General features: G+C 42.9%; 1 protein-coding gene across 37 annotated transcripts in view; it reads right to left on the bottom strand.

Moving 5' to 3' along the window:
* The window catches only part of MAP2 (microtubule associated protein 2), a 235,414-nt gene that overhangs the window by 129,515 nt on the left and 80,666 nt on the right, over positions 1-25,233 (bottom strand). For 27 of the 37 annotated variants that reach the window (XM_042784417.1, XM_042784416.1, XM_042784426.1 and 24 more), the window contains exon 3: positions 9,404-9,469. The exons of 7 other annotated variants lie outside the window; for them this stretch is intronic. The gene's annotated coding sequence lies outside the window, so the exon portion shown is untranslated. Of the gene's footprint in view, positions 1-9,403; positions 9,470-9,688; positions 9,710-9,833; positions 10,078-10,128; positions 10,283-25,233 lie in introns of those variants that run through there. 3 more of the 37 variants (XM_033008980.2, XM_033008979.2, XM_033008982.2) reach the window with 3 other exon arrangements.

The following is a 25,233-nucleotide window of genomic DNA, read 5'->3' as shown; positions in this document are numbered from 1 at the left end:
AACAGTATTTTAGAACACTTAAGTAACCTTTTTGCCTGATGAGATAGAAACAAACTTCTCCCCTTTGCCAGACATAGAAAGATAAATAAAACCAATATGACCCAAACACTAGGCATTTATAAATTAAGTGACATTCTGGGTGAGTGAAAGAAGGTACACTCCTTTCCCCCCCCCAACATTATGGATTTAAAGTCTACTTTTCCATGTTATATATACATATATACACAGGCCAAATCCGTATTTGATTACAGAAAGAAGCTGATTTGCTCCAGGAATTAGTTTGTCTACAGTACTTTATTCCAACAGGCCTCATAAAAATACTTCTAACTCCAGCACTCCTTCACTGATATTAGGAAGAATAGTTTAGTTTGGTATTTCTCCTACCCATTTGGATACTGCAGAAAGGCATTTTATGGGTCAAGACAATGTTATTACAAGGGCTCCTCACAATAAAGAGAGCTCTGGAAAAGGTAAATGCAAACACTAACAAAACGTAAGTGAACATGTGGACACAGATGCAATGATTTGACAGTATCCCCTTCCTTATGTCTCATGGCTTTTCTGCATTTTTAATTACAGGTTAGTATTTTAGGGGGGAAATCACAAATATTTTGCAAAGCTGACACCATGGCTGACTGTGTGCCCTGTTGGGCACAGATTAACAATTAACAGATGAAGAACAGAAAATAAGTTTTGGGTTGCACAGCCAAAAAGTATTTTGTAGCACAGTCATAATCGTATCAAATCACAATCCAAAAGGTAACCGAGGTGGCTCAAGTGCTTAAGATGTCTCTGGAACAGAACCACAATCATCTGCCAAGTTGCCTATAACGGATACTGCAATAGCCCTAAGCCTCCATGAGCCCTGTTTTAAACATAACCAGGAGAAGGTGGAGGGATTTTCCCCTCCACAGATCACCTTACAACAGGGAGAGGCAAAAATTTAAAAAAAAATTAAAAAAAGGACAAGACAGATAGTCTTGTTGCTACGACTCTCAAATAGGCATCAGGAGAACTCCCGAGGACCAGGTCTTCCTTGGGAATGCTGCACAATCTTTAGCAAAAGGTTCAATTGCCTCGTTTCTTCCTGTGCAGGAGGGCTGGTATCCCAGCCCCGGAGTGACCCAGCCGTCAGCAGAAACGGTGGCCTTCACACATGGTGAAAAACAACGTCACCAGCACAGGGACAGCAGAATTGGGAGGCACCTCTTGGCCACGTGCAGACCCTCCTACCCAAAGACATCTGTATGTATACAACTTGCACAGTCAAGCTGCAGCAATACACTTGTGCAGAGCCTTCTGCCTGGAGAAGTCTTGACCTGTACCTCAGCTGCCAAGCGCAAACTCCCAGGAGCAGGAATTGTTACACTTAACGCACCCTTCTGCTGCTGTTCCCTGAATTCAGTGTGCTAAATAAAATTAAACACGTTGCATTTCCTGCAAAAACACATCAATGAGGAATGACAGCACACAAAAAAAGGCAGGACCTAAGCATTCATGGGTCTGTAAACATCCCTCAGGGTGAAACAGTTAAGTGACCACTGAAAATAACAGGATTCCACCATAACAACAACACTGCTCACTCAAAAACTCTCAAGAACCCTTCCTAGCCAGTCCCACTGTAGTCAGGGCCATACAGCCACATCATACTAAAAGGTCCACGAAGATCAAAATCTCTGACTACCCTGGCACTTACACCCTCCCTTGGCAAACACAACACTGTGGGGACACAGCAGGCAGAGCGGGGACTGGCGAGATGTGCAACAGTTCAAAATGACACTGTGTCTCCTTTTGTCTGTGATATAGCCACAGCGAACATCTCTCCTTTTTTTTTTTTTAATTCAAATATTCTTTAGTGAGTTCTTTCAGGGACTTATTCTTGGTTTGTGTACTATTTGCGAGCCACATGGATATGTGACTTGTACCACAGAGCATGGTTTCCATCCCTTCTGTTCTATAATTAATGACTAAAGTGCTCAAGTTTCCTGCTTGTGAGTAATGCACACAATGGTATTTAAAGTTTTTACACACGCTGGCTAGTTATACAACTGTAAAAATACTTTTAGTAGCTGTATACCTCAGTCTTGAATTTACCTTCTCATAATTACTTCCACAAGTGTTCATTGAAAGATATTTTTACTAACGGACACTAAATACAACAAACCTAAGTACATTAAATTAAATACTCAAAGGCATTTTGTGTATTTTGCAGGAAAGATTCCTGCAGTAAGCAATTCTGCCCATGTCTCATGGCTGCCATTATGAATACTGCTGTTCTTATCATTCATTATGTAACATCACCACTACAAATAATAGCACCAATTCTTATTTTAATGATTATTAATATGCTTAGTTGTATTGCAGCAGTACTTTGTGGCAACTTCCCAAGAAAAATAATTCAATTCTCCTGGGCGCTGCACATCCATCCAAGAAGAAAGCAAGCTCCTGCTCGGGGGGACATCAACAGCAGCTCCATGGACAGTGAGCCCACAGTACCAGGTGCTGGGAGCACAAACCTCTGCAGAACCCAGCGGGTTTTGAAAAGAGATGGAGGCCCCTTTGGCATATGTGTAGGACTATGGGATGAGGCAGGGATCACAAAGTTCAGTATCTCAGATTTCTATCTTCTCTGAGGGCATTCAGCACATTACTGAGCATCCCAATTTGTTGCTTTAACTTCTATCTTATCATGACTATGAAAAAAAAAAATATTATCAGTGCAATCTTGACTCATTCTTTGGCATCTAATGTTCCTTTAGTTTTATCATCACGTTGCTAAACGCAAGAAAAGATTACTCAACTTTTGCCTTGTCCTTTAGAGATTCCGAGCATACAGTGTAGGTGCTGCATGCTGGCTCTAGCAGAGCACGTGTTATGAGTGAGGAGCTCACTGCACAGCACATTCAGCTGCGCTTTGTTTCACTTAAAAATGAAGCAAGTGTTTCAAATTTCCTATAAACTTTAGAAAGACATGAGATCAACAGTCAGACTACACTCGACTTTGCCAGGAGCATGGGGAAGTCACCAAAGCAGTATGTCATCAGGCCGGGGATCTGTCCTCTGTGGACAGCTGATCCTGAGAGCAGCTGAGCACCTCTGCGGCTGGCCAGCATTATACCCTGCTGCAGCACCAGACTTGCTGGTATACACTTAAACACGAGCAGTAACTAAGCCCTGATTTAGCATCAAGTTATCAATAGAGGCATTGGACATCTTGAATCATTATAAGCTTGGTTTATACTGCATTGAGTCAATATGGAGGACCCTAATGACAGTCCATCAGCCAGACCACTGCAATCACATTAAGAAGTGCTGACAAGCGTTTTGGATTGATGCAAGTAAATCTACCCTTAAACAGATTTCAGTTAAACTGCTGCGACTATGGAAATCCTAAAGTAGGTAGTTCTGTCCTAAATTATTAAAATGTTACTGGGTTTGTCCCTTCTCTGACCTCAGTCAGAGACCGCTTAAGGTGGACTGTCACTACAGACTGGGTTTTTATGCCTTTGCTTTCTGACAGAAACAAAAGCAAGCTGGAGCTGTCAGTGAGATTGCTCCCTGGTGTGCTCAGGGCTGGATAAGAGGGGAAAAAAGAGGCAGCAGTGCTGAATCTGGGACAGGACAGCTTGGTTTCTAGGGCTAGAGCGTGCAAAGGCAGAACCCAATCAATCTCCAGATCCTTACAGCCCTGCGTTTTCCACTCCTGTTGCCTTTTTTCCACAACATCTGTCTCAAATATTTAAAAAAATAGCAGGGGAATTTGGAAAATCCACACTGGCAAGATAGGCTTCTTCTAACCTTGCGAAACTGCAAATCAACTCTATTGACATCTTATCTTGGAAATTCTCAGCAGAGGAATGCCAATAAAACCCTAACGCTCTTCTCAATGCTCACAGAGGATGTAAAATACAGTTGCAAGAGAGTAGCAGTCACTAGTCAGTGCCTTGCTGCCAGAAGTACATACGGGGCCTGACAGTGTGATGACCAACATTACTGCCTGGCAGCATAAGGATTTACCGAGTAGGTGAACAGTGTTCCTCGCTACAGGGCAGAACTAGGCACTTTCCCCAGTGCAAAAATGAGATACTGGTTTAGCATGATTTCCGATCTCTGCTATACCACCTTTGCAGTGGACTGTGCTGCCCTGTACATGGAGGCGGCAGGGATTTGTCAAGGAACATTTCACATTTGTTTCCACATCTGTAACTCAAACACCTGAAATGGGTGTTTGAGGATGGGCCGCACCCAAGTCTCCGGAGCTGTCAGATGTACCTTTCTCTCCCCAGCCAAACTCAGGGCTACGGATTCCACCGTAAGATGAAGTATTTCAGTATTAAATGCTACAACGCTGAGAGGCGCAGTGCTCAGGTCCCTTTGGGCATGTAGATGGAAGTGACTTAGGAACCTCAGAGACACAGGCAACTGGACGATACAGGGAGTTTTATACTGACATTTAAATACACGGCTCTGTGGTCTCTCCCCCACCGCTCTCTATTCCTGTCTCTAGCAGTCATGAACCTCTTCCTCTTGATGATGAAAAGGCTAAAGAAAGGCATTTTCCTAAATGTGACTCATTTTCTTTCAGCCAATTAAGGTATTCATTTTCATTTTTAAGAGCAAATATACACACGAAGTAAGAAAAAGAAAAGATGAACCCAATTACTAACCACACATACTGAAAAATCACCTTATTGCAAGAACCAGGATGACTCAGAAAACAAATGTAAATAGCTTCTGTGATTTAGCACTGACTGACACCCAATGTATTAAAATAAATTGCCCATGATTTCTTGCAAGCTCCATGCTAATGCACTCCATAAAACGTCAGTGAAAACGCAGCAGGGCATAACTATCTAGAGGCTGCACTTGGTGGTAAATAATACAAGGAATTGTCCCCTGACCAGGACAGGGAAAGGAAGTTAATCTGCATCTCCAGCCTTTCAGGGAATGTTCCAGGTTTGTAAAGCATGAGTCAGCAGCGTTGCTGCTATAGAGGTTTTTTCCTAGCACGCTACTGGCAACATAGTCTTTTCTGCCTTTTCCAGCTTTGGTATGCCAGTGTAAGTGTCCATCAGGAAATAGCCACCTTTGTACAAAGTGGGACAGGTGAGCTGATTGCCATTTATTCATTATCTTTTTGAAAGCCATCACAGACCTGTATGATCACAATAGAATTCTACGCAGCAAAAAGCTCCACAGGAAGAAAGAGTTAAGTTGATGGGTGAAGGTGGGAGAAATTGTCTTTTACGAACTGTAATTTAACTTTTTATTGGTACTGCTGCTACAGTAGTACCACAACCACCTTTGTTACTGCAGCCAAGACAAAAGCCACCATACTAAGTCCCATGCACAAATTTTTCACACATGCAGCTTCCTCTAACCAAGGATCTCACTCACTTTGCAAATACCCCTACTGAGAAATACAATGGCATTTCTTTGTCTGTTTTACAAAGAAAATAAGGAAGAGAAGGAAGACACAAGCTTCTAGAAATTAAACTGGCAGCCTGCAGCCCTCCACAGCAACTGCAGGCCTGCATCTAATCACTTCTTCCTCCAATTGAGGCCATGTCAGCTACGCTCCAGTTCATCCTCCATTGGATTTCTGTGCTTTGATGGTTATTTTCTTGACAGATTACACAAGGTCCTCCCTAAAGTTACTAAACCAAACTTCTGCTAACTGTCTAACTGTCCCTAACTCTTAATATTTTAACACAGCTTGACAGAGAGTGAAGGAAAGAAATGTATTTACCTCCTAGAAATGGAAAACAAAGCTGAAACGAGTCCTCCTTACCCTCAAAGGAAGAAAACATAACCTCACCATTTGCTTTCTCTAATCTTCCAGGGAGGCAGTACACTCACACGCTGGCCAGCCAGCACCCTACACAGCTCTAGCACTCGCTGTGTCCTGCCCAGCTGACAGCAGAGAGTCACCAGGACATTGGGGTACTCTGGCGCAGAGGTAATAGGAAATGTGGCAGGGAGAAGGGGCACAAAAGAGGTAAACTCACAGGAAAACAACTTTTGTCAGGACTATGAGCCATTAGCTCTGGTTTTATCTACAGAAAATGAGTTTTATGTGGATTACGTTCTCGTCAGCTAATAATTATTGAGTCCATTGACCACTCTCAGCCTGCTTTGGTGCAGAAGCAGATAACTGTCCTCCTACAAGTCACAGGCAAACAGACATCCAAGTAGAAGAGACAGACCCTGCAATTGACCCTCCTTCAATGACCCAACTCAAAAAGAAAGCCATAACATAGGATCCTTATTTGCCACTCAACAACATTTGCCTAGGAGGCAGTCTTTCTAATTAGTAAAACAGCAGGAAAATCTTCACTGAGTATTCTTCATCAAGCACAAGACATAAATCAACAGAAAAGTCAGCACCATTAATTCTGATGCTCAAAAAATACTTGTTTCACATAATCATAGGACAAGTCAACATTAATACTGGTGATCTAACCCTAACCCTAGTAAACAAACCGAGGATGTTGAGACCCAGCCTAGAACAGCTGTAAAGCAAACCTCCTTCTTACCTCCATTGCATGTGCTACAAGAGGGCCATCTTACAAGTGGAGTTAAAAAATGGATGATGATCTCAGGACAGGGGCAGACCCGGGGGCCCAAGCTCGCTCCTGGTGCTGCTCCACAAGACAGCCCTGGGGACAGACTGATGCCACGCGTTGCTTCTGAACGCCTTTAGCGCATTTGGTCACCATGTCATTTGTTTAAATGAAGGCCAGTGCCAAGCATCACGTCACTCTGGGTGCATGCCCTGGAGTCCACAAACTGTAATCCAACACACCTCATTGCCACTGCACACCCTGACTTCTGTTGCCTTTTTGTATCAGCTAAAAAAAATATTTTTCTTTTGATATTTCAAACCTTCTTATGCTACCCCTGTGGTCAAAGGATTTTTAAGCCCTGTCAATCTAGAATTAATTCTCTTCATGCAGCATAAGTGCCCCTTGTCTCTATTTTGAGAAGACTATATTGTTTGAAATAATTTCCATTTTTTCCAGCATAACATCTCATTTACTTCTTTGCAGCCAGAAGGGACGATTTATAACATGAATCTTAAAAACCAGATCAAAGGAGGAGGTTAAAATGATTGATAATCAGAGGTGTAGGAAATGTATATGTATTGTTTATTTAAAAAACAAAAAAAAAACAGAGTCTCCTCACCAACTCTGATTTATTAACAAATAGCTGACACCCTTTCTTTGGTTTTAGGAGACCATAGAGGACTGATAAGATGCTGTGCACAGGAGATAAGAGACGTTTCCACAGCATATGAAAACCACTCATCTGAGGGGATAATGTCAACAAATTTCACTCACTATCCACTGATACTGTAAAAAGTAGGCAGTTCTACTTGTCTCCTAACAGTGCCATCACTTCTATTTGTGACAGATCCTTCCTTTCCCCTTCTCCTATGCTGCAGCAAAACCTTGGATTCTGACATCGAGTCCAGCAAGCAGCATTAGTCCTTGAGACAGAGTTTGCAAAACATTAATGAAATCAGAATGAGACTGCAGTTTGGCTTGTTGCCCTTGGATAATGGAAGTGAAATTAAAAGTAGAGGGAAGAGAAAGGACTTGCACACAGCTACAAACAGATTGCTGGGTGCATTTTTCAAGAATTAAAGCCTTTTATACGCTATTTACTTCAGGTTTTTCTATTTCAATGAGTCTAGTGATAGTTGATACCAGGAGGAAATAGTATTAAAAGCAACTAAGAAAAACTAACAAGTAAAGCATTCATTTGAAGAATTTTATTTAGTCAGGAAAAAATATTAGGTATGAAGCCCTCTGCCAAGGACGGAAAAATTAGAAGGGGCAAGAGAGTAGAAAGATGTGTAGAAGAAGAAAACAAGGAATAGAATTGTACGCAAGAAAAACAGGAGAGAGAATATCCTGAAATATTCACAAATGCTTTCCCCCAGGAAACAGCATCTATCAATCAGCCCTAGCAATTTACTGCAATGAAATTGGTTATTCATCACTTTTCAGAGGGATGCAATGCTGCTAGCAGTGGCCCACATCCCTGTCAGCACTGATGTTCTTGCTTGGGGTCCCACCTGTCTGGGGACCCAGACTGGCCATTTCAGGAGACCAGGCTTTCTCACAGAGTTATCACTACTCCTGGTTTACCCAAGCGAGAAACATAACTGTCTTTCCCAAATAATTTCTCACCTCTTCTATTCTGGTATTTAAAAGGCACACTGAAACTTCAGACTAAAGACACATGCAGATTTTGATTGCAGCCCTACAAACACACATATTCCCTCCAGTTCTAAATGCAGAGCTAAGAAGTATGATCACCTGTAGGACACCTGGGAAGAACAACACATGATGAAGTCTGGTTTGGAAGGTATTGAGTGAGAACTGGAACCTGAAAAGTTAATGTGAGATAGATACACCTTTCCCTCTCTCCACCGAGCTGAAAGGAGCTGATTTTCAATCTTCTCTAGATATTTTTTTTTTTTTAAGGGCACAGTCCCCACTGCAAATCAATGAGATCTGTATTCCTTAACGAACTGACACATCTGAAAGTTCAATACAAAGAATGTTGCTTAATGTTTTTCTATTCTGCAGGGTTTTATCTCACCATTTCCTCTACAGAATCAAGGGGTTAAAGCAACCAAAGCCAAAAGGTATTAGAGGGAGGAGGATAATAAACTACTGGTCTTGGGAACTAGCAATGACACTGTCCAAAAAACCCAGTCTGTTTGCTTCATTTTGATACGTAGAAATAGTTTTTGAAGTGCCAGTGATATGTCAAAAAGCCATCAGACAAATGCTCTTCCAGCACTGCCCCACCCTGCCAGGCTACTGAAACACTGTACATAAAAACCCTGAGCTGAGACACATGCAGTTTTTGGCAGCAGTGAACAGGTTAAAAGAAGTTTCCCTCCTCCATGAAAGCGATACAGTATGAAACCACCACTACTCTTTCTGCCCTGTGCTGTGATAGATTGTACCTGCTCTGAGCAAGCCAGTGAGTTTAACCCTGTTCTTGCTATGCTAAAATCAATATTAAGATGACCCCACATCTGATACGATGGGAGGCAGTTTTGCTCCCGCGCTATACTAACCCGAGACAATAGGCAAGCACTCAGGTTTGTACCTCGCCCTTTGGCAGCTGCGGCTGAAAGGACTAATTAAATAGCTAGAGCATATGCACACACATCACAAATAACTTTACAGTGACTGCCAAAACAATTTGAAAATCTATGCAAAGCTGCAACAAAACATAGTTGGACAAAATAAATAACAATTATTGTTTAAATAAATAAATAAACAAACAAAAAAACAAACCAAAACCCAAAGAACAGCCCACACCCTGTCTCACATTCATTCCCATATTCTCAAAATCACATTAAAATACAGAGGTGTCCTACCTTTTTGATCTGTGAATAAGCAGATTCCAATCAGTGTGTCACGTCCAAGACTATATACTGGAGTATCTGTTAATATAAAAAAAGGCGGGGGGGGAAATACTGAAAATACTTAATTTTTGCTGAAAACCAGTTTTCAGCTATGAGAAAAGTTTTTTTCCTATTATACAAAGACATAGATGCATAAACATATCCATACACGTATGTGTGTATGAAGGTGTGTTTGCATATAATATACATAATGTATGCATCAAATATATTTCTAAACAAAACACAGAAGTTTATTACCTATACATGGCAATTCATCCAGAGTGTACCGCTACAGAATTTAATCTACAGAAGACTAAATCCAAAAAGCTACAGCATAAAGGTATAACTCTATAAATCCTCAACAAGCAAACAAAGCTGACATTTTTAAAAAGGAAATAATTACCAGCTCATATGCTGCCATACCACAAAAGCCTATCCTTAAATAACTGCTGCATAATCATTCTCCTGGAGTGTTGTTATCCATCGGCTCGCTGCCTATCTCCAGACAGACGCAGTCTGCAAGCCACCAGCTTGCATCTACCATGTGTACGTCAGGAAAAGGAAAACTGCAAATTAGAAGAAGTCCCCGCAGCGGTGAAAAGGAAAAGAGGGTGAGTGGGAGAGGAAGAGGGAGTTCACTGGCCACAGAAATTTCGAGAATGATGACAAACCAGCCGGCTCCGCCATCATCCACTTACAATAGGATGCTGCACCTCGCGGCTGCTGAAGCAGTTTGTCAAGGGGTTGCTGGTATCAAATGCCTGACAGGCATTTTAATTGCATCCAACCAAGTGTGTCCCCAGGAATCGGGCCTTTAATCCTATGAATATCATCAACTGGTTTCTTTTGTGCTGATGCCAAACACACACAGGCACGCACTGCACACAGGCAGCAGCGTACCCGGTTTCCACTGCGATGCCGATCCAAATCCTAAACAGGTTTTACGGATGGTACATGCTGAAAAGGAGGTCTTGAGGGATTTAGCATTTTCTGCATTACAGATTAGGAGGGCAATTCACTCTCCCCCTTTATTTTTCTACCTAGCACTTCCGTTCACATGTTGGAACCAGCTCATCTATGCTGTTATTTGAGCCTTGCATTTGCTTATTCACACTAATGGGAAATAAAAACAAGGAAAATGCAGAAGTGCTGCAGGACTGTAGGGACTAACAGGGACCCTTCAGGACTAATACAACGGAGGAACAGGGCTCACTGCACAGCTCAGCTCGCAAATGAGCGTTGCTGTGAGGGGTCCAGTTTCACTGCCGCTATTCAGCCATTGTGCCTGCCTTGATCTCGTCTCCCTATTCCAAGGCTTTCTCTAGAACAATGCTAATCTGAGTAGGACAAGGAACCTGCGAATTGGGAAATCACCCAGTCTTTTGGGAGGAGACATGGTGGGACTGGGGAGGGGCAGCAGAGAAGGGGTAGAGGAACATGAAGGGGTTTTTTTGGTTTGTGGGTTTGTTGTTTGTTTTGTTTTGGTTTTTTTTTTTTAAAGAGAGTGAGAAAAAGTTGAAAGATGAACTTGTTTGTTTTTGAGCATTCTAAGTTTGTAATGGAACAGCATAAGCAGCAAAGAAGCAGTCAAGAGAAACCAATGAGTCCAACCACACTCTTAAGGGCTGAAGACAAGCTTAAATTTCTCTGCAGTCAGGACACACAAGCCAATTAGATCCACTTTCCAACAGCAAGCGGGTGGTTCTCAGTCCCTGTAACAGCAGAGCCCTTGAGAGGGAAGTATGTCAACAGGAGAAAAAAACATCTCCCTACCACAAAGTTTGGGAGAGGTCCAACAAAGCCCATTTACCTTTGAGAGGGACAAGGGGCTTGCAGGAAGGAGTAACAAATCTCACATGGATTTCCAGGGCTTCTCTCCCAAAATTTTTGGGGTAGAGGGCTGCGAAGCAAACTGATTCCCTTCTGCCTTCCCCCACAATCATGACAAGATGGCTTTTCACACATCCATCAAACTTGGCATCAACCAGAAGTTCCACCCTCACTGCTATAAACAGATCCAAGTGCCTTAAAAGCATCTGTCCTGACCTGACAGTTTTCCCCCCACTCTCTAAATCATCACAGCAGTGAGGAGGACAAGGAAATGGTGGAAGGTAGCCCCTAAAGACAGCCTATATGGGACAAGGGTGATGGTGGAGCAGGTACCGCATGATGGCAAAATGGCCTTCAGAAGGAATGGAAAAAACAAGCAAGAGCAGCACTAGCGCAATTCTTAGACCTTTCCTTGAGAAAGCCTCCCGTGACTCATCGGAAGGGGTGCCTGCTGCTGCCAAACCTCCTACTGCAGAGCTCATCCTCTGCAGAAACCAAGGAAACTCTAATCATGCCCTCATCTTCCTCAGCCCCACCATTTAACAGTTTGTGCTTGTTCACAGTATTGCTACCATCCCTCCCCTCACTTCTACAGCTCCCCTCCACCAGCCACTCTTCCCCCGAAGCAACCAGCTCTGAGAGGTCCCAGAAATACCACCATGGAGTTGGGATGGTGGAAGGGTGGCAAGAAGTCCTGAAAACTGTCCTGTAATTTCTCTCAGATGTTCCAGTTGCACCTCATGCGGTTCACACGGGACTGATACATACTGCCAGGCTGTATCCTACACATTGGAGCCCATGGCTGGATCTTCAGCCAGCCGTCCAAATCGCCTTTGCTCTGCCCATACAAGCACTTCCACAGACCCAATCTGCCAAGAGTCCATGGCAAATGGTTTCATCATAAGAGACTGCAAATAAGAGACAATCTTAATAGTTAAGTTTGTTCTGTCTGCCCTGCAATATGTCTTTTCATATTCCTATAAAAGCATTCCTGACAAGGCGAGAGGCATAGAAGGACACAAGGGTGAAGGGCCTAACCCAGGTAGATGATGGAACACAGAGAACCCACAGCCCTCTCTGAGATTTGATGTTTTCCTGGCTCAGCTAGGAAAGCAGGATCAGCCACAAAGCAAACCCGTCACATAAAATTAATGCATCCCAACACGGTGAAACAGGAACACTTGTGAGCAAAAAGAAAATTCATACATTACTAAGTTGACATGTCAAGGTCCTGGAAAGGTTTAAATTATGAACTCATGATACACAGCATACATTTTCAGCACCGTACCTCTTGAAGAGGAATAAAGACATTTACAGTCTCAATAAAGCAAGTAGTGAGACTCTAACTGAAGCCTGGTCTAAACTCTAAAACATCTTGTCTGTTTAGGTGGGCTTTTCTCTTTAATTCTGACATTCATGCAAGACAGTGTGCTCAGTTTCATTACTATACTGTAGGAGAGCTTAGAAAATCCAGCTGTTTACTAGGTCCCTCTGTGCAAGGTGCTGGGCAAAACAGAAAACAGTTTCTATTATAACAGATTATTTAAAAGACCCAAAACACAAAAAGGGTGTTGTAGTTTAACCCCAGCTGTCAACTCAGCCCCCCACAGCCCCTCCCTCACTCCCCCTCAGTGGGATGGGGAAGAGAATCCAAAGGGTCAAGGTGAGAAAACTCCTGGGTTGAGATAAAGACAGTTGAACGGGTAAAGCAGAAGCTGCGCACACAAGCAGAGCAAAGCAAGGGGTTCACTCCCCACTGCCCAGGGGCAGGCGGGGGCTCAGCCATCCCCAGGGCAGCCGGGCTCCCTCACGGGTAACCGTGACTTGGGCAGGCAAACAGCATCGCTCCGAATGTCCCCCCTTCCTCCTCCCTCCCCCAGCTCTAGATGCTGAGCATGACCCCACAGGGGCTGGGAGATCCCTGGGGTCAGTTGGGGTCAGCTGTCCCGGCTCTGCCCCCCCCAAAAACCTTGTGCCCCCCCCAGCCACTCGCTGCTGGGTTGAGAGGCAGAAAAGGCCTTGGCTGTGCGTAAGCGCTGCTCAGCCACAACTGAAACATCCCTGCTTATCAACAGTGCTTCCAGCACAAATCCTGGCACAAATTCCAGCACAAACCATGGCCCCATACTACCTACTATGAAGAAAATTAACTCTATCCCAGCCAAAATCAGCACAAGGGGGTAGTAGTAGCTTTCTATTCTTTTTCAGGATAATGAAAAAAAGAACAATTAATAGGCTTGGAGTTGCCCAAGGTGACACACAACCTCTGCTACCAAGTCAAGCTGGAAGACCCTCCTAAAACCTCAGCCTAATATCTTTCCACCCAAACCACTGCTGAAATCTTGCAACCAGTCTTTAACAAAGGACTTGGGGGCTGGCTGTTTCCTTTTTAGCAAAGACTGGGTGAACATTTTATGTAATGCCTAAAATAGCATCCAATATCATCAGTGATGTAGATTAAGAGGACTAAGTCTACTGAGCAGAAACTGCATCACTCTGGTAAAAATAGTCCTGGAACAGGGAATTTTCTTTTTATTCGCTATTGTCTCACCACTTACAACAGTGCTGGGGATGGCTGCCTGCTGGAGAGGTTGAGAGGAGTCAGATGCTTCCCCAGACTCTGTAAATATTGCCTCTTCTTCTGCAATAGTAATAAACATAAGACTTTCCTATTTTACCAGCCAGTTGAGCAACAACATTGCTTTTCTTTTTTTTTTCCCTCTTTAAGCAGGGAAAAACAGAATAGAAGGACATTAATTAGTTCTGGAAAAACACATGCAGTATAGCACACTAGATCTTTCACTGGGGCTACACAGTGAGGAAGGCTGAGGCTGGAGTCACTGTCTGTATCTCTATGGTTACTGATAATGGAGAGGATGAAGGGTGGGGAGGAGTTAGGAAAAACTGCAGGCTCAGTTAGCAGCTTCTGTGGCTAACACGGTGCAAAGGATTGCAAGGCAAATTAGAAAGTTTCAGGATGCAGGGTGTCCCTGGTTTTGGTTTTAGTCACCTGCCCAAAGAACCAGTGTACATGAGCTGATTTACCCACCTCACGTAGCCAGCCTCTCCAGAGCCTTTTCAATTGCACCATTTCCTTTACACCAGTGCTGCTCCCAGCTTTGCACCCACAGCAGATTGCAACATCTTTACAGGACTTACCTGTCCTTCCCCCCAGCCTACCGATAAAGCAGGCCTGTACTGGTGATACTGTCCTCACCCAGCATCCACGCAAAGGCATCCCTTCAAGCCCAGTATCATGGCCAGCTACCCTGAACCCACCAGTTAATATAACCCACCAGCTGAAACAACATGGGCTTCTGCACAACATAGTTACACAAACGAGCCTTCAAAACCCAGGCAAATGATGTCCTTTCCTTCCCCTGTCTCATCTTATTTGTTTTAAACCTGTCAGACAGATATTTACAGACATGATCTCTCTTTTGTGAATCCAAGCTGACTCTCCTCAACTAAATAATAGATATGAGGAATACCTAGAAAGGGATATCCTATTTCAATTTCGCTCTGTGCCAGCATGTCACTGAAATCAAGATGAATAGGATATTCAAATCATCCCTGGCCTGCTTTTCAGAACAAAGTCTGCACAGAACTCTTCGAAGATACCAGATGGACATATTCTTGGGTTTTCTTAGGAAATCCTTAGTTTCTAGCTTAGAGACCAGTGAGAACAAAAGAATAAGAAAGAAAAACTCATACAAGGTGTTTGTTAGTCCCCAGACCTTGTATGTATATGTGGTATAGTTACTAGTAACAGCTGCAAGGCAAGCTTTTGTATAACCCCATAATAACCCATTGCCTCTGCCCTGGGTACTGCACACAGTGGGCAACAGCCCAGTCTCACCACTTGTTCAGCCTAATGAGTGAGTAGTCACACCCCAAATTTTGACATGGCAGAAGCAAACCTCCGTCTCAGAGAACCACTGAAACATCACTAAACTCATCTGATGTGCTGCCATTGGCACAGCCTGCAAGTGCCTTGTCACCAACACATTGGGCACAGTGAGTCCCCCACTGCCCCTGGAAGACAATTTCAATTTTCAGTTGTTTCCTTGAGCCTGTAATATCAGAAATGATTGACAGCACCAACACTCCTGCAGAAAGCAACAAGACAGACCTGTGCAGTCAACACTGCATTATTAGGAGGCTCAAAGATGATATGAGCTAACACAAAGCTCCTCTCTGACAGTCCTGAGCCACTGGAGCATCTACAATAGATTCATTACTGTTTTAAACATGTAGGTGAAAAAGTTGGGTTTATTCTTTTCCATTTTATTTTGTCTTTACTTCCACTTTCTGCAGGGAGCTAAACTGCATAGTTTTGCATTACCTCATAAAGTAGTAGCTGTAGTGTAATAGCCACAACAAGCTAAGGTCATAACAGAAGGCAAGTTTTCAGGGAATAGTATTTGCTCTTATCAGAGCAGTGCTGGTGCACACAGCAGTCAAAACATAAATGATGATGGAGGCAACTCCCGCAGCCACCACAAGCGCTGAGTCCTGTGAGGGACTCAGGATTCATGACTACCCCTGAGATAAATGGGAAGATGAGGTTTTGTCAGTCTTTCAGAAACAGAGCTTTTTCTGAGTGAAAATTAAGAGTTAAGGATGTCAAAAAAAGTCAAAGATAGACTGATGTAATTAAAAACAATACTTGTGGTGTGGTCTTGGCTGTTACAAAGTAATCAACTGCTTTTTGTAATTCCAGTTCTCAGAATCCCCCTTGCCACCACCACCTGGATCATTGCTCCAAAGACCCCAGCTCTCTTCCAAATGCTTATTCATTCTCCCTCCTCCTGTTCCATTTGTTTCCCACTCCTCGCCTTTTGCTTCCATCACTGCCCTCTCTTCTTCATGCATCCTTCCTTTACCCCCTTCTTTGTGATACCGTCCCCTAACAACCCTTGCCTCTCCCCCAACAGGTAAAGGACACAGAAAAGACAAAAGCCCGAACAGCATGTGCTGCATGACATCTGTTGAGCACTGCATTACTTATCCTGCTTGCCTGTGTTAGTCCTTCCTCCACTGCTTCATCCTGTCTTTAGGGGCAATTTTGCCCTTCACTCTCTGCTTGCAGAGGAAAGGAAAGCAATTGCCCAACCCACTCACATAAATTCCTGCTTCAGAGAGATGATTAAACCAGGCTCCTTAAGCCGCAGGATCCAAACCAACCAGTTAATGATGAAAACCAAGGTCAACTTTCCCGTTACCCCTCTGCCTAGACCAAGACACGCTCCTGAGAGCATGCAATGGTTTGTACCACCCAGTTCAATCCCAGCCTCAGCCACAGATGCTCCAGTAGCCCCGGAGTACACACAGCCCTTGTCCCAGTGGGTGTCCATGTGAAAGCCTGTCATATCATGTGGATCTTAGAGACACACTGAGTGTTTCTCCCTCCTATTACACGGCTTATGACTAAGAAAATAATGCAGATACAAATCCTATCACTTCTTCTCACCTCTTCTCTCTCCTGGCCTATCAGTGGGGTGATGAATCAAGACAAAAACTTGCTTAGAGTAAAATATCATATCTACCGTGACAGAATTTATTCAAATGTCAGTTGGTACTTTGATTAACCATGTAACGTAATGTTTTTCAATTAACTGTCATTTCACACTTCATAACAGAAGCTTTAGTTATTTTTCTGTATTAAATTTATAAAGAAAATATTTTAAGTTCATTAATCATTTGTTGAACCAGATTTTGCATGACATACAATTAAATTATAAACTCTGAGCTGGCATGGCCTTAAACATGTATAAAGCAATAGTTGCAACGTAAAATACATAAATTTATATGTTTGGTCTAATCATAGGTTTTGGGCAGTATTTCCATTTAAAACCCATTTATATTTAGGACAATATGTAAGCAAATGTTTAAATTCTGCTTCAGTCAGTGGGACATTGGCACTTAGTAAAATGCAGTATAGAAAAACAGAGGTTTTCATGAAATGGGGCTGTACCTGTGTTCCCTTTCAGAGAAAAGGTATTTGCTCCTTCATTTTCATAAGCCAACTTAAAGATCAATCTTTTTTTCAGAGATATCTTCCCTAGCAGCTAAGTACTGCCTTCCTAAAAGCTGCCAGCTAGTTATTTTCTCCCATGTCCACACCTTCCTTCAAGAAATTTTTAAAAAATTGGTTCGTCCTAATAACTCACTGCCTTTCCTCGACAGCAAAACCAACCAGACAGGCAATAGAAATTGCAGTAACGTGTAGAAACATGGAGCAGAAATGGTTTGAACAGCTTCTCATTTAGCAGCGCTTAATGTAAGGCAGGCAGTCAGGCAGAAACCCATGGAAGTGCTACCAGCAGCTGAGCTGCACCGAGGGGAAGAAGCTCTGTCCTCACTACAGAGGAGAGACAAAAGCTGTCTTATGAGAACAGTGGTAACTAGTCAGCCTGATCCACATGGGCACAGATGTGACACTGTGCCAGCATGATGCAACAGCTTATTCCCTCTTCGTATGGGCATCCAGGTCCTTCGCATGGAGATGAGCCTGCCCAAAAGCTGTCCTTCACAGACTGCAGATTTCCAGTAAAACCAACCATAATTAATAGCCACTTTGACCTCTGAGACAAAGCCCAGCTAAAACCACCAGAAGCCCTTCCTTGACTGCAGTGCGCTTGGATCAGAACTTGCATTTCATGCACACTCTTGGAGCACTTCAGATAAAGGCAAGGAAGGCTGGCAGTGTGAGCACTGCACACTACTGATACCCCTCTTTGCAGAGGACTCTGTTGCAACAGGCTTCTTAATGGATTTTGGCTGTTGCATTTACTGTGAAATGAACATAGCAGATACTGCAGGCTAATTCATTAGCTACTTGTGATTGATTCTTGTTTTCATCACCATAAAAGCAGATTTCCTGTGGTTAACATAATGATCCTGATTCCCTCTGCTTACACACATTTAAGTCAGTCACAGCTCCACCGAGTCCACAGTAGTTGCTACATGAAGACTAAAATGGTTTTAACGACTGGAGACTTGGATTGGGTAACTTAAACATAGGTTTTATTCACCCTGGTCTCACAGGGCTGTCCAAAATGATTTTTAAGCTCTTAGTACATGAGAATTACTTCCCTCATCTCTACCAGGTAGTTGCCTCAGGGGTGAAGAGCAGCATCTGTTTAACAGCACTCTGTTATGCTGCCCATGAGCTCAGGGTACAAAGCAAAGAGTGCCACATCCAATCACCATCACCAGGGAGAGTTTTGGGAGGTGTAATGTGATTATAGTCAAATCGGCTTTATCAAACTGGGATGGAGAACAAGAAAGTCATTAGGCAAAATGGAATTCTGGATAAATGAAGGACCTTGGAACTTATCTGATATACCTCAAGGGGTGTGACCTTCTTTTAGATGAAGTAGTACTTTGATCAATGGCATTTTACATGACAGGCCCAAACAGCAGCACTGCCAGTAAGACAGGGAACTTCTGCTGCTGTCTCAACAACTGCCCCGAGAATTCTTGTTACTGTGCACCATCCAGACACTGGTTTACATTGTATTCAAAGGATGGTACCCTTCAGCAGAGGAGCAATCCCATAGCAACACTAGGGCTCCGATGAAAATACGATCTGGAACTAAAAATGGAGAATGCAGAGGTATGAGCAAAGAGAAATAGCTGGTCTCGGCTCCTCTAATTTGGAAGATTCCCATTCAGATTGGCAGGCAACAGAAGAATGCATGGACAGCTCAAAAGGTAAGGGTTTATGCTCTGTACTAGGCTCCTGAGATACACAGAACCATAAAGGAAAAACAGAAATAAGGGAGTTTAGCAGCTTTAACAACAAACTCTACCAGTATAGAGGAAGAATATACTAAGCTTTTTAAGAGCCTGAATACGCAAATAAAAATCATACAAAAACCAGAGACAAACGTCATGTAACTAAGGGACAGCAAAAGCACAGGAATATAATCAGAAAAGCTAAGGAACAAAATGAATTACAATTAGAAAGGAACATAAAAGGCAATCAAAAAAAGATTCAATACAATCTGAAAAGCAGATAGGGCAAGTCACGGTTCAGCAGAGAGGCACAGCAAAGATGATGCACAGAAGGGTACGATTCAACGTATTTAACATTTGCCTTAATTTTCACAAGTAAGAGCAACAGTGAGTAAATAATGCATGCAGTTAATTTTAAAAATAATCAGAACCTTGGGTCAGAATAGGAAAAAGCATCTTAAAAAAATACTTAAAACAAGATAGGTGCAGCTCAGAAAATTTTGTGAATCCTCCCTGACTCAAGAAGAGTATTTAAGGTTCCAGAAGAGATCCCAGAGAAGATCAAACATCTTGCTCTCTCCTGAAATGAAGCCGTAGGAAATTACAAACCAGTCAGTTAAACCTCATCCTCGCAAAGATTTTGGAAAAAATACACAAACGAGTAGTTTACAAGCACCTACAGGACAAGAGCATGACTAAAAAATTACTTCTGGCAGTGTGAGTTTGTCAATAACAAATCCCAACAGACTAATCCCATTCCCTGATTTTGCATTTATAAAATATGGGTTTGACCCCAAGTTGGGATGAGCTCGTCACACTTAGGAATGCATCTTCAAAAACTAAGATAATTGCAGTGTACTGCAGAGCACCTCCCAAATCTAAAAGTAGGAAATCAAGAAGGAAAAAGACTGAACAGCATCCCGAGAGGTAAGGCCTCAAACACTGAACTAGACAATTCGGGAGCAAGTAGCTAGGCAGTAGCTTGGCAGGAAAAGGCTTACTCTAGGCAAAAAAAGACAAATCACAGTTTTATTTATCCTAATGGGGATGCTGTCCCTAAAACACTGGGATAATTATTCCGATTCCTTTGTTGGTGGTGATGTCTCAGCTGGAGGAGTGCCAATATTTGGGGTTTGCACAGTAAGAAAGATATCGGCAAACTGGGGAGAGTCCAGATATAAGCAAAAGGAAGAGTTTGGGAAAACAGTCTTCTAATCTTTCCTTGTAAAGCACATCTTTTCAGATAGGTTTCTCTAAAGTATAGAAAACTAAACAGTAATAAAAAACCTTTCAAAGTATATAATTTGTGAAGATAAAGAAAGCAAGGAATTACATTCTAAATCAAAGGGGGGAGGGATAAAAGAAATTCACTGGGCTAGTTAAAAGCAAATATGATTTTTTGGTATGGTATTTAAAAAAACCCATGCCACTGAGGAAGGTCAAGCAATTTATTTATGTATCTATTTTCATAAAAAGAGCACCAAGGACAGTGCCTAGACATGCTGGCATCCTCCTCAGTGAATGAGGATCCTGTTGTCCTACCCTAAAGGTGCCTGGTTTCTATAACCATGCAACTGCACATAGACTGGGCAACTGGTGCAGCCCCCAGCAAAACCAAACCAAACCACAAACCTGGGCCACAGAACAGACTTATAGTGCCTTCTCTCCATCCTTCAGTGGGCTTCCTGAGAAGCCAAATCAGGATCACCACTCCAGAGCATAGCACTCCACCACCACTGCTTGCCCCACACCTTTCTAATCTGGGCCAGCCATGGTGCTGAGGACCTCAGCCTCAGCCCAAATCTGCTGCTAGGGTTTAGAGAGCCCCAAAGCCTGCAGCTCTGGGGACACTGGGGCTGGAAAAGGCATGCCAAGGGGAGCACGGCACTGCACCAACATTGTTCCCACTACATTAACATGGTCTCTCAGCGGACAAGGCAGGTGTGACAAGCCCTGCAGCTCTTCCACGTGAATCCCACCTACTGCTCCCCTCTTTGCTGCTGGAGCACCTCAGTGGAGTGGGGAGGGCACCAAGGCTGGCCCATGTCTCCCCACAGCACTACTGAGATCATAAATTAGGCTCTGGGAACAAACAGGTATACTGGCTCTGTGATCTGCCATCCCCCAGGTTTCCAGTTCGTCCACAAAGTGGGACTGGTTCAGATGAAGGAGTTTGTCCATTTGTTAACACCAAAGTAGAGTCTGAAGGACACAGATGCTCTAGCATTTGCAAGAAGGCTCTCTACCTCTTTTTAAAAGGGTTCAGAATCAAAATCAGTCTTTGGGGTGTGACAGCTCTTATATTTGAGCAAAAAACCCAAGCAATGATGCGGAACCTGGAAGTGAAAAACCAGGAGAGCAACACTATTAAAAAAGACCGCAGAAGGAACGGAGAGGACAGAATAAATAGAATAACTAATACACATTTGCTCCAAGGTTCTCTCCGCACCAATTGGCAAAAAGAATACAACTGAATCATTAATAATTGAAGGAACTTGAAGACAAAGGCATTTTCAGCCAACATTAGATAAAGGGATGAAAGAGGGCTGTAATGAGAATTCTGACGATGGTATCATTGAGGGGGGTGGGGCTGGGAAGGAGGGAGTTATATTTAAAAGAAATGGTTCCTTTGTAAAATAAGAGCAAGCATTCTCATTACTAATGCATACAGACACATCTGAAAGACCTTATTCAGCTGATGGTGTCACTGAACACCCTTTTGGTTACAAGCTCTCCACTAACAATATTAAACAAGGATAGGAGACTGCTGTAGTAAAATATAAAGTGTCACTTGTTTATATTTTTTAGCCTCATAAATCATTAAAGAGTGAATATTAACATGCATCCAGCTTTCTGAGCTTTTCCTAACTCTAATGATTCTCTGCACATAGTTGATGAGAGCTTGAGCTTTCATTGCTTTTGGAAGTTGGCCCTGCAGACCAAGTCAGGTCCAACATTACTAGCAATAAACACTTGGTATCCCTCCTTAAGAGCCAAATCTTGGATGGAGGAATTTCCACCGATACCTTTCAAAGGCCATCAGCAGTGGAGTCAGGCACACACACATCTGCCTTGGGTTCCAAGCCTTAACTTTTGCACAAGACAGTTTCTGAGCCACCAAACTGTGCAAAGAAACAAAGGGCACATTAATTTTACTGGCTCACTGCCGTATTTTCGAGGAAAGATATTAATGAAAACTCAGTAAGACCGAAATGCATTGTCTTCATCATAAAGAATAAAAAAACTACAATTTCAAAAACAGGACAGAAAAGACCAGTTTAGATACATTTCCTACGAGGAGGGAAGGGGGGGAAACAAACAAACAAACAAAACCCAGGAAATAACCCACAAATCTGCATCATCTGCAGCAAGGACTACTAGCAATCTGTCACGAACCAAGAACTCACAGTCAGGGTAACCAACTACAAATTAAACATTGATACAATCACCCAAAAAGCTATTATTGCAAACCTTTCCAAGCCCCAGGAATATGGTAGTGCAAACCACAAAAGGCATTTTCAGAATTACACTATAACATCATCACTCACCACAGCTGAGTTGATGGGAAACAACCAATCCACTACTATGCAAGAAATGAAAACAGAAAATGCAATAGGGCACCACAACATAGCACAACCTGTCCACAGCCCCACCTGAACAAAAGCCATAACCAGAAGGAGGGTGGCCCTCTTGCAACTGTCACATTCAGAGAACTTCTTCCCAACACCACATCAACACGGCATTTTCTGGTCTGCCAGCTTTGCTCAAGTCACCTTCTGCTGTCCTCTGAACATCCCCGCTGCAATCAGCAGGACGTCTGGAGCTGTAGCAGTCATTTGACCCACATAAACATGTCAGGACAGACCCTACAGAGCCTGTCCTTCACTGTACTCTGCAGGTATACGCATGGAGCCACAGAAGCGGAATGGACAGAATCCAGTTTATGAGGACAGTGGGGAGGTTTCTTCTTCTTTTCGCTGCTAGGGATCTCTAACATGTAGACTCACCTCTGCAACTCCTGGCTTTTGGGCATTATATTTTCTTGATTCTCCCTGGGATAACCTCTCTTTACAGATCTTGCTGCAAGCTGGGAAACACTTAGCCTGTTGTGCCACAGCTCAGCAGCATTTCAGTGAGCAGAGAGGGATGTGGAGGGGCCAATCACCCCACCCACCTCAGTACAGCAAGTCTCCCTCAAAGACACACACCTCCCACAACTGAGCATTGACTTTAGCTCAGATTAGAAATCGAATCCAAAGACAACTCAAGTGTGTTAAACTTGGGATCCACCTCACTTAACAGCCCTTACTCATAGGACTTGCAAATTGCCTAATACTTTGTACTGCCTTCATTAATCATTTTTGCTTTCCAGTCAGTGCAAACCAAAAAACTCAGAACTTGGACAACTGGCAACATCATCTTTCAACATTTCATTGCTTGCACTCAGATATAAATCTTCTGCCTGGCTGAGCTTTTACAGGACAAGAGATTAGTGGAAAAGGAATGGGTTTTCATGATAGGATTTATTCTCTATTCACTGCATATGTGAGGTTTTTAAGGGACAAATATCAGCCTGGGTGTTCATTTGGAAACTACCAATCCTCTCTTCAACTTAATTTCTTATTCTTTCCTATTCAGAGACAAAATTTTGAAAATCAGAGAAAGAAATATTTATTGCACTTCTTAATAAAGAGAAACCATGAAAAGACATTAATAAATCATGAGCAGCTTTACTAATAAAAAAAATATAGGGCCATAACAAAATAACCAGCTTTCACACATAAAAGAACAGCATGAGAACAAAACACAAGAAACCTACACCTGCCGCAGAGCGTTGCAGGTCAAGAGTCAGGAAATTCACATCTGGTAAGGCTGCCTGAGCCTTTGTCAACTTGTGATATTTCTCTAGGATATTTTGATTCTCTGCTACCAAATGTCTGTTAAGGCCATCAGAGGACTGGGAGCTCTAGAAAAATTCAGGCTAAGTGTTTCTCAAGCAGCATCCACTGGTTACACCTGCGTGTTAGAAATCATCTGAGCTGTAACCACTGCAATGCTAGGAAACGCTTTTCTTCAAGCCTTTTTTGTTCCCCCAGCAGATTGTATTTGCTGATCCTTCTTGCTGGATTTAGGCCACTTCCAGTTGCTGACCTCCGTTAGTCCATCAGGAGGGGGCCCTAATAAAACCAGCTTTCTCAAAAAGGATTTTCTTTGTGCCACCGTTCCCCACTCCTACATTCACAGATCTCTTCTTTGTTCTCTTCTTCATCTGCTCCTGAGGGCAGAGTTCAACACTACAGAAGCAAGTCATGTAACGAGCATATGCCAGTGAAAAACTCTGGTAGGACAAAAAGGGGTTTTTTTCCTTACACCTTTTGGAGAGACTTGGGAGTATCTTCTCAATAAAAAGACACCTCTACACATGCCTCATGTACTGACTGTCAAACAGACCAGCTGATTGCCATCTCCCACTTTTACCAAATTCCAAAATATTCTGGCACTCCAGACTTTAGCAGGATCTATCAACCATTAAACACAGTTAAAAGCTGTGAATACTTAGAAATATTCAAAACTTTTTTTTTTTTTTTTTTTTTTTTTTTAAACAAATGCATGACCTTATCTTCTGATTTCTGCTTCCTGGGGGTCACACCTGATGGTGGGGAAAAAAAACAAGGGCAGCTCTGCCCCCCGAACCTCCCAAAGCTTTCAGGCTAAGAAAACATTGAAAGATTTATGATAACTCTGAAATGTTTCTGTGGTATAAATATAGGATCATATATAAATAAATCTAAAATTATAAAAATGTGGAATACACACATTACCAGCACTCTATTTCTTCCATCTTTTTCCCCACATTCTTCAACATATTTGCTGTAATATTTACAATTCTTTCTGACTCTTTGGCTTTCATCCATCTCTTTCCCCTTTCCGCTGTTTCTTCGCATCTCTGTGTTCTCTTCCACTCAATTTCCCATCTTTCTCCATTGTCCATGTCCTCAAGGTGTGCATCAGCTCTGCCATGGAACTTTGCTCACTTTCGCTGCTGTGGGCTGTGCCTGCCCTCCGCCCAGACTACCATCGAAGCCCTGAAATCTCCCAAGAACTGGGCTTCCACAGCCACATGACACTCCCCCCTCATGCAGCTGATCCTTGAGCACATGCTTAAATGCACATCCCCAGCCAGGTCATTCTGCACATGACAAATGCTCATTCCCCACCATGTCCCAAAC

The sequence above is a fragment of the Tyto alba genome, unplaced genomic scaffold, assembly GCF_018691265.1.
Source record: "Tyto alba isolate M040663 unplaced genomic scaffold, T.alba_DEE_v4.0 Super-Scaffold_7, whole genome shotgun sequence".
Lineage (NCBI taxonomy): Eukaryota > Metazoa > Chordata > Aves > Strigiformes > Tytonidae > Tyto > Tyto alba.
Note: the sequence above shows the minus strand (reverse complement) of the source record. Positions and strands in the feature narration are given on the sequence as shown.